The sequence below is a fragment of the Podarcis vaucheri genome (assembly GCF_965113315.1).
Source record: "Podarcis vaucheri genome assembly, chromosome: Z".
Taxonomy (NCBI): domain Eukaryota; kingdom Metazoa; phylum Chordata; class Lepidosauria; order Squamata; family Lacertidae; genus Podarcis; species Podarcis vaucheri.
The window spans coordinates 11,871,114-11,882,030 of NC_138758.1; positions in this window are offsets into that span (position 1 = coordinate 11,871,114).

The window sequence follows — 10,917 nt, forward strand, 5'->3', positions numbered from 1 at the left end:
TAGCACCTTAAAGACCAACTAAGTTAGTTCTAGGACGCGGGTGGCGCTGTGGGCTAAAGCCTCAACGCCTAGGGCTTGCCGATCGAAAGGTCGGCGGTTCGAATCCCCGCGGCGGGGTGCGCTCCCGCTGCTCGGTCCCAGCGCCTGCCCACCTAGCAGTTCGAAAGCACCCCCGGGTGCAAGTAGATAAATAGGTACCGCTTACCAGCGGGAAGGTAAACGGCGTTCCGTGTGCGGCTCTGGCTCGCCAGAGCAGCGATGTCACGCTGGCCACGTGACCCGGAAGTGTCCCCGGACAGCGCTGGCCCCCGGCCAATAAATGTGAGATGGGCGCACAAACCCCACAGTCTGTCAAGACTGGCCCGTTCGGGCAGGGGTACCTTTACCTTTACCTTTAAGTTAGTTCTTGGTATGAGCTTTCTTGTGCATGCACACTTCTTCAGATACACTGAAACAGAAGTTGCCAGATCCTTCTATATAGTGAGAAGGTGGGGAGGGGTATTACTCAGAAGGGTGGTGGGAATGGGAGATTGGCAGATAGCTGAGATGAGCCTGTTGACGACTCTTAACGACTGCAATAGGTCTTACAGGAAAAGGCAAGGGGTGAGAAGGTGAAAAATGGCTTAGTCATGTATAATGAGATAAGAATCCAATGTCTCTGTTCAGACCAGGTCTCTCCATGGTTTTAAGTTTGGTAATGAGTTGCAATTCAGCAGCTTCTCTTTCCAGTCTATTTCTGAAATTCCTTTGTAGTAAAACAGCTACTTTGAGATCTTGTATAGAATGTCCTGGGAGATTGAAGTGTTCTCCTACTGGTTTCTCTGTTTTGTGATTCTTGATGTCAGATTTATGTCCGTTTATTCTTTGGTGTAAGGTTTGGCCTGTTTGTCCAATATAGAGAGCTGAAGGACACTGTTGGCATTTGATGGCATACACAATGTTAGACGATGAGCAATTAAATAGTCCCGAGATGGTATGTGTGATGTTGTTGGGGCCAGTAATGGTGTTATAACACCATTTGGTCTTTAAGGTGCTACTGGAAGGATTTTTTTTTATTTTGATTATGGCAGACCAACACGGCTACCTATCTGTCACTGTGGACAGTTCATCTGATTTTCCTTCAGTTGTTCCAATTCACATGCCATTGAAAAAGTTTCCTATACACTGATACCTAGATATTTAAATCCTCAGTGAAGGTCCTCAATGGAAGTCATTTTGGACATCCGAAAAATAGGTTTACAACTGACATACATTTTTATTTGTATGGGGATTTTTTTCCACTTGAAATTGACATTAAATCAAAAGGATTAAAATACTACTACTACTACGACTATGATTACAATGATCAAGTTAGTGAGAATCCCATTGAGGGGCCTCCTGGGTGGCCTCCAAACAGCTGATAAAAGAAACCCCTAGATTCCCCAGAAGAGGAGGTAAAGCTGCCTCAAGTCCTTTAGGGCACTGGCAACAAAGGCTTCCTCTGTTTTAATCTTAGCCTCAGAACCTATTCACCTTACTATTTTTATGGCATTTACAGGATGCCCAAGAACAACAATTCATTCCCCCAAGAAGTAGTGATAGCCACCGACTTTGGTGGTTTAAAAGAGGATACGACAAATTCACGGGGGGCAAGGCAATAATAGCCTTGTGACTACTTGCCACAATGGCTATGTTCTGTCCCCACCATCAAAGCCAGTTATGCCTCTGAATACAAGTTGCTGAAAACTTCAGGAAGGGAGAGCATAGGTAGACAGCTCTTCCTTGTGGGCTTCTCATAGGTATCTGGTGGGCCACTGTGAGCACAAGATGTTGAACTTGATGGTCTTCGGTCTGATTCAGCAGGCATCTCCTTAAGTTCTTAACAGTTCTATGGGCTGCTTATGCACAATGTCTCCTCGGGAATTCTATATTGCTTCCTAAAAGAAGTGTGCGTTCTCATCTAAGGAATGCTTTCTGCTGTGGAAGTGACTTGCCTTGTAATTTCAAAAAAGAAAAAGAAAAAAAGGTAAAAAATACTGCTGACCTTTGGTCTGCCCTGTTCTGACTCCCTCTGTCTGATACAGTCATGTTAGTGAGCCTGCTGGAACTTGATTCGTTAAGAGAAGGATGGCGGATCAGTATCAGCAACATTCATCATTGCCTGGGAGCAACTTGAAAAGGGCAGAGAGGAGTTGACACGCCACTGGGAACATCCTTGTAACAGCTCAATTTTGGTGCAGCTTGCACAGAAGGGAATAGACTGCTCAGATGCACAGAGGAGAGGGAAGCAGAGCACTCCTTTTGGAACCGCTGATATTCTTCCACATATAGCAGCCAGTGCTTACCCTTTTCCAGGAGATCTGCTTGGTTATCTGTGATTAGAAAGAAAAAAACAGTAACCCTACACTAAGACTGAGAGACAGGATTCTGTGACATGTATAAATAATGTACATTTGCTTGTTTTCTCCTCTTTTCCAATCTTCCTTTCCTTTTCCTCTGCATCTTTTAGTCTGGTTTTGCTAGTCATGGCAGGCGGCAGGAGCTGTGGGGGTCTATAGCCAGGGAACCATAGCTCCCTGGACCCAGCATCCCCATGTGGGCTGGTGTAGTGTATGGGTGGGGAACCTCTGGGCAAGAGGTGAAATGCAGCTCTCTGACTGTTTCTAGATGTTGTTGAACGACAACTCCCATCATTCCTGGCCATTGGCTGTGCTTGTGGGGGCTGATAGGATTTGTAGCTCAGCAACATCTGAAGGGCCAAAAGTTCCCCACAACTGATGTAGACAAGCTAGATGGATGGTGGATCTGACTCAGCTCCCTATGTTGCCCTAGTTTTTCAGAATACAGTGGTACCTCGGGTTAAGTACTTAATTCATTCCGGAGGTCCCTTCTTAACCTGAAACTGTTCTTAACCTGAAGCACCACTTTAGCTAATGGGGCCTCCTGCTGCTGCCGCGCCGCCGGAGCACGATTTCTGTTCTCATCCTGAAGCAAAGTTCTTAACCTGAAGCACTATTTCCAGGTTAGTGGAGTCTGTAACCTGAAGCGTATGTAACCTGAAGCGTATGTAACCTGAGGTACCACTGTAACTATTGTGGCTTAGACTTTAGCATCAAAAAGGCATCAAGTAAAAATTCAACTGGATCCATCTTTTTTCTTTTTTGGGAAGAAAAACAGAGCTATTGTGGTGGTATGGTTAGAGCTAAGATTGGAACACCAGAGACCAAGATTCAAATCCCCTCAGCTGTAAAACTTACTGGATAACCTTTGGGTAGTCACCACCTCCCATCCTTACCTATTTCACAGGATTGTTAATTAATAATAAGAATTTTATTATTTATACCCCATCCATCTGGCTAGGTTGCTGCAGCCACTCTGGGTGGCTTCCAACACATATAAAAACATCAAACATTAAAAACTTCCCAATACAGGGCTGCCTTCAGACGTCTTCTACAAGTTATATAGTTAATTATCTCCCTGACATCTGAAGAGAGGGTATTCCATAAGAGAGTTCCACTGCCAAAAAGGCCCTCTGCTTGGTTCCCTGTAACCTCACTTCTTGCAGTGAGGGAACCATGAGCTGGACCTTAGTGTCAGGGGTGAATGATGGGGGTGGAGACACTCCTTCAGGTATACAGGGCCAAAGCCATTAGGCTTTAAAGTTCAGCTCTAACACTTTGAATTGTGCTTGGAAATGTACTGGGAGCCAATGTAGGTCTTTAAGGACCAGTGTCTTAGTGGCCACTCCTAGTCACCAGTCTAGCCGCCGCATTCTGGATTAACTGCAGTTTCTGGGTCACTTTCAAAGGTAGCCCCATGTAGAGCGCATTGCAGTAGTCCAAGTGGGAGATTGCTAGAGCATGCACTACTCTGGCAAGACAATCCACAGGCAGGTAGGGTCTCAGATGGAGCTGGTAGGCAGCTGCCCCGGACACAGAACTGACCTGCGCCTTCATGGACAGTTGTGAGTCCAAAATGGCTCCCAGACTGCACACCTGGTTCTTCAGAGGTACAGTTACCCCATTCAGGACCAGGGAGTCCCCCACAACTACCCACCACCTATCGCCCCAATACAGTACTTGTTGTGAGGATGAATCCACCATATATATCACCTTGAGTTTTTTAGAGGCAAGGTAGGAAATACATGAGAGAGGCAGAATGAGGGCAAAATGCATAGTAGAAAGGAAAGTGAATACTACAGCCTTGCAACAAAAGGACCAATGCCAAATTAATATCTCTGTGCGATGGCTTCAAAGGTAGCCAAGAGACTAGACAGGTTTGATTCCATGCCCTCAGTTCTAATTTACCAGAGACATACAAACAACAGGAGTTTTTTTCATGATGCCTCCTACCCTCTGGAACAGCCTCCTTTTGGAGATTAGGTGGCACTACTGGTTGTTGTCTTTCACCATCAATTAAAGACTTGCCTTTTTGCCCAGGTGCCCCCAAGAGAGAGCAATATTTGCTTAAGAGAGAGCTGTCGTTTGCAAAAAGCAATGGCAAGAACGCGAGGTTAATATAGATCTAAAAAATCTACACCACTTGTGAAGGGAGATGACACATTCTAATAAGATTCTGAAATCCCAGTCTTATAAATATTAATAAGGCAAAGGGCTTTTCAACACATTCCAATTTTGTTGTTATCATTATGAAGTTTCATTCATATAAACTGTCTTGCAGGTTTGTTCCTCTGTCTTGCTTGTAGGAGAAACAGACACAGAGTGAAATTTGGAGTCATGCCTCCTACCCTCTTGTCTATCAACCCTCTTGTGCCCATTATGTGTCTGATTAAAAAAAAAAAAAGGTATTGCAGCTGACTTTCACTGTCTGGATGATGCCAATCAGGCTAAAAGCTTGCAGCTCTCTCAAGCAAGTGTGCTACTGAACCTCTGACAACTGCAGCCCACTCTCCCCTCCCTTCTCCTCCCTTACCACCTACCCCAAAAACACAATGCCTAGCTTTTAGAAATGCATAAGGCTGCACAGTGCCACCACATTTTGCAGGTGGGATTCACTTGCAAATCAGCAAATCAGGTTACACTTTGAAGCAGTGGTGTGTAGTCAGTGGACTAGGGGTTTTAGGCTAGGTCCTTAAATGTTCCCCAAAGCCCCGGAAGCTTCTGCCCAGCTTAGGGTCTGATGGGGTCCAAGAGCCATCTCACCATCCCAAAGCCCACCCAGCTTGGGGAAGGAGGAAAGAGGGCTCCAGCATCCTGTCAGAGAACTGACTCCTCCTCCCCAAAGTCTGGGAAGCTTCTGCCTGGCTTAGGGAGGGGGCGGTGTGATGCTCACGTGTGTGACATTGCCCTCCTAATTGCCCTTGCAAGCTGGTGCTCTAACTGTTCCCCTTTAAAAAATTTTGCAGCATGCCACTGCTTCTAAGGTTGATTTGGGGCGCTCTCACAACAATCCCAATTCCCCCCCGCCCCTGGCTTCTTAAAGAAAGTGATGGGGGAAATATACTGGAAAGAGCAAAGAACAATTGCTTGATGCAACATTGTACAAGCTCCTCACAAAAAAGCCAGAACAAATGCTCGATAAACAGTGGGCACTGTGTAACCTCCCTGCAAACTTTGCACAAACAAATCAGGATGGATGCTCAATAAAAAGGTCATCCAGAAGTGATCTAAGAATAAGAACAGTGAACAGTCGCTGTTTGCAGGCCCGTTCAGAGGGAGGGGGCAGCCTGGTATACTTGCCCTGGGCCTTGGAGGGCTAAGCTGGCTGGGTGGCCCTGCCAGGAACTGGCTGATTTATTGTTTAAGTTTATAACTTTATTCTAACAATACTCCCACCCCAAGCCTCAGACAAGCTCTGCACGGGCCTACCTTTTCACATAGTACCTAGTGAACTTATGTGCAATACATGGTGATGACTGCTAGCTAAGATGGCTTTCAAAAATGACTGGACAAATGTATAGAGGATAGGCATGAGAAAAGGGAAGCTGAGCAACTCCATCTGCTCTGCTGAGAGACCAGCTCCACTGGGGCCACCCCCCTCAATTTTCATCTAGGCTAAAAGCAGATGTTCCATCTGGTTGCAGCTGAGGCAGTGGCGGAGCAAGCCGATTGGGTGCCTGGGGCAGCATGCATGCCCTGCACCCAGGGGCGGGGCCAGCTTTGCATGGGGCCAGCTGCGCAGGGTGAGCCAGGGGAGGAAGCTCTGCGGGGCCTCTGAGGAGTCTGCCTGCCTCCTCCCACTCAGCCACCCTACAGCTGAGAGAGGCGGCAGGCGGAGATGTGTGGCTCAGGTGCGCTGCAGGCCCCGTGGTGAGTGCCACCCAGCATTTTGTCACCCCCCCTCAGTGGTGACACTTGGGGTGGCCTGCCCCCACCGTCCCCTTTCTCAGCCTCTGTGCCGAGGGAGCACCTCCATTGGGCTCTTCTTTCAACTTTGATTTAAGCTAGCAGCAGCCATCCCATCCAGCTGCAGCAGAGAGAGAGGTAGTAGGTGGGCCCATGCCACCAGTGGCGTAGCCTGGGTTCTCGGCACCCGGGGCAAGGCAAGTAATTTGCGCCCCCTAACCAGGGGCAAGGCAAGTAATTTGCGCCCCCTAACCCGTGGATTTTAGCACTCGAGTCTCTTCTGCCCCCCCAGATGTTGCGCCAGGTGCAGCAGGCCCCCCTGCACCCCCCACGCTACGCCACTGCTCCCACCACAAGTCTTCAGGACAGCCATCTGAAGGCTGACGCGGGGAGAAGGTCTCTCCGCCCCACCGCCAGGCTTCGGAGGAGGTCCGAGGACAGTGGGGTTCCTGCTTCCTCGGGGAGGGTCGGCCAAACGTGCCCCCCAAAATGTTGCGCCCGGTGCGGCCGGCACCCCTGGCACCCCCCACGCTACGCCACTGCATGCCACCAGTTTTGTCAAGATACCAGCTCCATTGGGCTCCTCCCAGCAGGCACTCCATCATGCTGCAGCAGAGGGAAAGATGAGAGAAAGCAGTTGCTCACCTGTGGATTGGATAGAAGTATACAGTGATGCCCCGCAAGACGAATGCCTCGCAAGACGGAAAACTCGCTAGACGAAAGAGTTTTCCGTTTTGGAGGTGCTTCGCAAAACGAATCTCCTATGGGCTTGCTTCACAAGATGAAAATGTCTTGCGAGTTCCTGCTGGTTTTTTCCCCTCCCCCCTTTTTCTAAGCCACTAAGCCGCTTATCAGCTGATCCGATCAGCAGATAAGCCGCTAAAAGCCGCTAATAGCGCTAATCCGCTAATCCGTCAATGGCTTGCTTCGCAAGACGAAAAAATCGCTAGACGAAGAGAATCACAGAACGGATTCTTTTCGTCTTGCGAGGCACCACTGTATCATTTGTGTGTGTGCCAGGTGAGCATCTCTAGAGAGCACATTCCATAATTTGGGAACCGTGACCTGGCAAAGCATTATATCTTCATGGCTGAAATCTCATGTTGCATCTGAAAAAAATCAGCAAATGCATGAAATGGGTTAAACACTTAGGTGTACTTAAAATCCTTTCAAAAATACTGATAATCTACTTGTCCTTTTTTTAAATAGGAACTTGTCTGGAGCAGAACACACAATAAAATATGCATTCAATGCTACTAGAGGCTGGCAGGTTGCTAAAATGGATTTCTCATTAGACTATGACTTCATGGTAGATAGCAAGGACACTATATTCCTGCTCTCAATGTATTTACTTGTTAAGATTCCTAGAGAGATGAATTGCATTGGTTCAGGAGTACTTACACACAAATGGGAGTGGGGTGGGGTGGGGAAGAAGGATTCCTTGAACTGCTTTCAGCGAATTCAAATATTGCATTTCTTCCGCTATCCTAAATAAGAGCAGACACATCCTTTGTAATTATGTATAAAAAGAGAGTGTGGCTCGATGACTCTCCTCTTTATGGAAGAATAATGGAATATTACTTACAGATGTGTCCTTGATCACAAACTGTTTTCAATGGCAATTGGCAGAAAAATAGAATGTCCTTGCTTTGGAGGCCACTGAGAGAAGATTCTTGAACAATATTGCTAATGCTCCCCCAAAGTTGTCTTCCCAATAGCTACACTACACCAGGGGTTGCCAGTCTTTCTTGGTCTGTCAGTCTTTTTGAGTGATTTGTTGTGGGCACCATCATCTCCTAGTCAGTTTTCTACCCGGGACATAAAAGTGAGTGTGTGCACTAGGGATGGGTTGGGTTTTTTTTTGCATTATAATGAGGAGCCACCTTATCTGTACAAACTGAAACATAGTTAATGTTCAAGAAGTGTGCTTCTCCAAATTTTGCAATGCAGTTCCCCAAGGAAATACGTGAAAGAACGCCTACAAGTGTGCAGAAATATGCATGTTTTTGCAAAAATATACCAAAAACATCACAATTCATTGGGGGAAATTGCTTGCAGAAATGTGTGTACCAATCAAAGTTGCACTGAAATGTGTTCATTAGGAGAAATTCACATTAAAATGCCAACAAATATGCTCTATAAAGTTACAGTTTTTGACCAACATTGCTCAGGATGATCGGATGGAAAATTAGCTGCTTTGATCCAGTCGCTCCTGGCCTTCTTATTTCTGCATGACCTACATACATGCTTCTGCATCACCACACCCACCATCTGGATACACAAACAGTCCTCTTGGCAGCAGCAGGTTATGAGTACAGAAGAATGGGCACCACCATCGCAATGGCAGAGCTCTTTCTTACCTGGATAGTTCATTCACGTATGTTGGGGTATTGATCCTTACTTACGGATTTGCCACTTTTTAAGAAACAGTTTTGCAACAGATAGAAGTGCAATAAGTGAAACTTTGGCTTTGCTTTACTGCTGTTGTGAGTTTGGCACCTGATTGCTGTAAATGAATATGGGGTTTGATTTTTTGTTGGGTGTGTGGAGTGTTAATGGGACAGAATGATTGGATAATGATTCTGAATGGTCCATGGCCACCCTGTGTCAGTCACAACTTTAGTTAGTGATATGACATGTTAACGGTTCAGGGAAGTATCTCTCAATGGGAACGAAAGGGAGTTGGATAATGTGACTTGAATGGAGAAACAGGAAACACATTGGCCTCCCTTGCAGGTATTGGCTAGCATGCATTGGTGCACACATACCAAGTGTCTGTGAGAATAGGAAAGGAGATCACCATTAGATGTCACGGGGAATCCTCTCCATGTGTACAAGATTTGTACAGGCACAGAAGCTTCTTGTGCAGAAATATTTCTGTTTTGTTTATCAGCTTGGTCAAGTGTTATGCTGCTATCCACTCTTTTAATATCCTGTGTCAACTGGGCAAGGTGTTAAAACAGGCCTGGTGAGAAACAAGGAATACCAAGGGGGTTTTATTATTATTATTTTTAAAAAGTCTATAGGGACCTGACCACTCTGGAAATAGCCCAGTGAGAGATGAGTGCCCACCATTTGAGTGGCAGTTTGAAAAGGAAAATGGGAAGTGAGAGAGAGAGAGAGAGAGAGAGAGAGAGAGAGTGAGGTCCGCTTGAACTCCTTACAGTTTACAATAGCTTATCTGTTGTATTCCTGAATTTTTGATCTGCTACTAGTTATTACAGTTTACATTTGTTATTTATTTTATAGCATTTTAAAGCACTCTTTTCAAATCTCTAAGTAAAAGCAATAAACACTGTTGGTAAAACCAAAATACAAACTAAAATCAGTAGAACAGTAGTATGAAAGCACATGAAAAAATAATAATCAAGAATTCAGACAAAGGAAGACAGATTCTGATCTCATGGGTCAGGAAAAGCCTGGGCAAAAAGATATCCAAAAAGGGAAAACATAATCAATTATATATCGTTTGTGGACTGAAAGCAGCAACAATGGCAAATACCAGTCATATTCACTGTATTGATTTCTGTTCTAGAAATGGGATGAATAAGCAGACACTGGCAATTTCCACTCCAGGTTTCTTTTTCTTTGGAATTCTCTAATATCTGTGGGATACATGGTACCATTTTGTTGAAGATCCCACTTTTATAGGTAATAACAGGAAACACAATTCTGGGGCATTCATCCATGAAAATTTTTTGCTACCTTGACAAGATGTACAGCTTTGCATTTAGCCGATGGTGGAAATGTGACAGCAATGTGAACATCTGCTGGAGGAAGGGAAACATCTGGTGGTGAGAGAGAAGTGGAAAGAAAGGATGAGAACAGAATATTTTCCCTTTTTATTCCTGGGCCACCTGATTTTTTCTGTAGCGAGGTTTGCTAATAATTTCTGTGGTTCTTAATGCTTCGTGTTTTGTGCTGGAGGCAAGGTGGGAGGAGGGAGCAGAGATCACTTTTTGGTTGTTGCTGTCACCACAAAGCAATGTCCCATTTTGTGTAGAAGTTGGCAGCCCCTGCTGGCTTTCTGGCACCTGATCTAGACAGATGCAGGAAAGGTGAGGCAGGGTTCAGCCACTGTAGATAAGGGCAGCAATGAGCTCAAGCAGGGTGGAATGATGATCTTGCTGCCTGACTGGCAAAGGCAGGAACTGGCTGTCAAACTGAGCAGCTTGACAGGTGCTCGGTGTAGTCTCCTCCAGAAGCAATTGCCTAGAGGTTTGTGAATAGCTAAGATGCTGTGCTGTGCTTTCCCCCCGTTGTTGGACATTTGGATTAGCAGCACTAGAGGAAAGAGGTGCTGTTCATTATTTTCTGCTTTGAATAAACTATATTGCAGTCTCTTTTGGTGAATAGGACTTTCAACACACAACACAGGAAGCAGACTGACACTGAGTCACACTCTTGGTTTGTCTAGCTCAGTAATGCCTATGCCATCAGCCCTAAACACTGACTATGCTGGGTGGGTATGATGGGAGCTATAGTTCAACAACATCTGGAGGGGAACCACGTTCACTATCTCTGGACTACATTGATAGGCACTTGTACTTCAGTGGCAGGACATTCACTTTGCAAGTATGAGATCCCAGGTTCAATCCCTGGTTCCTCCAGGCAGGGCTGGGAAAGACTGCCC